At 53.0% G+C, this 2,500-nt stretch overlaps 1 protein-coding gene across 3 annotated transcripts in view; it reads left to right on the forward strand.

The window, feature by feature from the left end:
- The window catches only part of nat16 (N-acetyltransferase 16), a 24,172-nt gene that overhangs the window by 5,632 nt on the left and 16,040 nt on the right, over positions 1-2,500 (forward strand). The window lies entirely within an intron of this gene.

Here is a 2,500-nt window from a genome sequence, read left to right on the forward strand (position 1 = left end):
CCCATGCGCCTGCTGCCCTGGTCCTCCTAGGGGGTAGAGGTCGCGGGTTTGGGAGGTGCTGCCGAAGAAGCCTTGGCGAGTTGCTGCAGTGCATCTTGTAGACGGTGCACACTGCAGCCAGGGGGCGCCGGTGGTGGAGGGAGTGAGTGTTGAAGGTGGTGGGTAGCGTGCCCATCGAGCGGGCTGCTTGGTCCTGGATGGTGTCGAGCTTCTCGAGTGTTGTTGGAGCTGCACTCATCCAGGCAAGTGGGGAGTGTTCCATCACACTCCTGACTCGGGCCTTGTAGATGGTGGAGAGGCTTTGGGGAGTCAGGAGGTGAGACATAGCCTCTGACCTCTTGTGGCCACAATATTTATGTGTCTGGTCCAGTTAAGTGTCTGATTATTTAAACACTGGCTCCTCCCCCACCCATTGAACCCCTACTTTAAGGACCATTCCCCCTCCCTCCTCGAATTACTCTCTGACCCTCAATCCGCCTTCTACATCCAGATCCATTCTGCAGTGCCAACCCACCTTCACCGTGGCTAATATTTTGTTCCCTTTCCACCATTTTATCTTAAACCCCACCCCCCCACCCCCCAACTTTCTGTTTCCCACGGCAACTGGTGATGAATCCGCCGCTCACACCCTCTCGAGACACATCTTTTGTTTCCTAACTTGTGCCGTTACCATCTCAATTTGGCCGACCGCCCCCTTGTGTCTCTCTAATCTCTCCTGCCTTCCCCCCCCCCCCCGATCACCGACCTTCCCGTTTGTTCTTTCCTCCCCTCCCCCTTTCCCCGCCCCCGCCCCCCCCCCCCCCCCCCCTGCACTTCCTCAACAATCTGTTACAACAATCGCAAACTTTTGTCCAGTGCTGAGGAAGGGTTGCCGACCCGAAACGCTAACTCTGTCTCTCTCTCCGCAGATGCCGCTGAGCATTTCCAGCATTTTCTGCCTTTAGTCCAAATCAACCCTCTTGTCTGCGAGTCGGATAAAGATGTCTGCCCACATTTCACACTCTCAGAGCACATCAAAGTTTATTTATTGATGCGGGCATCGCTGGGAAGGTACAGCATTTATTGCCCATCCCTAATTGCCCTCGAGAGAAGGTGGTGGTGAGCCGCCTTCTTGAGTACAACTGAGTGTCCCGCTCGGCCATTTCAGAGGACAGTTAAGAGTCAACCACAGTGCTGTGGGTCTGGAGTCACATACAAGTCGGGTACAACCCTGAACCAGATGGGTTTTTAACCATCCGGTAGTTTCATCGCCACCATTACTGATCGTAGCTTTTCATTCCAGATTTTTAAAAGTTAATGAATTGGATTTAAATTTCCCCGACTGCGGAGGTGGGATTCGAACCCGAGTTGCGGTCACTGTTGGAACGTAGGGAAAGGTGGCAGCCGATTTGCGCACAGCAAGCTCCCACAATGTGATCTCACTGTAAGGTGTAAGACTCTGAGGGGGAATTGACAGGGTAGATGCGGGGAGGATGTTTCCCCCCGGGCTGGGGAGTCTAGAACCAGGGGTCACACAGTCTCAGGATAAGGGGCCGGCCATTTAGGACGGAGATGAGGAGGAATTTCTTCACTCGGAGGGTGGTGAATCTTTGGAATTCTCTGCCCCAGAGGGCTGTGGAGGCTCAGTCATTGAGTATATTCAAGGCTGACAGCGATAGATTCTTGGGGACTAATGGAATGGAGGGTTATGGGCATCGGGCGGGAAAGTGGAGTTGAGGTAGAAGATCAGCCGTGATCTTATTCAATGGCGGAGCAGGCTCGAGGGGCCGAATGGCCGACTCCTGCTCCTAATTCTTACGTTTTTAGACGACCATTTCATGTTTAGTGATGTTGATTGAGGGATAAATATTGGTGAGAACATTGTCATTCGACATTGTTAAGTAATGAATTCGCCCTCGCCTTTCATTACTCTCTGGGATGAGATCTGATGAATCTTTGGCTGCTGTCTTAACACTTTCCTGCCAGTAGGGAGCGCCATTTCATGGCCTTCAGTGATTGGATCCCTTGTTCCTGGGGACACGTCGCCACCTGCTGGCCGTGCAGTGGAATGGCAGGAGTAGAAACTGTCCTTTGCCAGTTCTGTATACATTCTGTATAAGACCAGCCCCTCAAATCTGCCACCAAGCTCATGGTCTACAGGGCTGTAGTAATACCCGCCCTCCTGAATGGCTCAGAGACATGGACCATGTACAGTAGACACCTCAAGTCGCTGGAGAGATACCACCAACGATAAACCGAGGCCCCGTCTGCTCTCTCAGGTGAACGTAAAAGATCCCACGGCACTATTTCGAAGAAGAACAAGGGGAGTTATCCCCCAGTGTCCCGGAGCCAATATTTATCCCTCAATCAACATCGCAAAAAACAGTTTACATGGTCATTACCACATTGATGTTTGTGGGAGCTTGCTGTGCGCAAATTGGCTACCGTCCTGCGGCCTGGCCCAGCAGGCTGAGCGGCCCCACGGCCTGCGAGCACCATGGGAGCAGGCCGGGGAGCGGAG

The sequence above is a fragment of the Pristiophorus japonicus genome, chromosome 20 (assembly GCF_044704955.1).
Source record: "Pristiophorus japonicus isolate sPriJap1 chromosome 20, sPriJap1.hap1, whole genome shotgun sequence".
NCBI classification, from domain to species: domain Eukaryota; kingdom Metazoa; phylum Chordata; class Chondrichthyes; family Pristiophoridae; genus Pristiophorus; species Pristiophorus japonicus.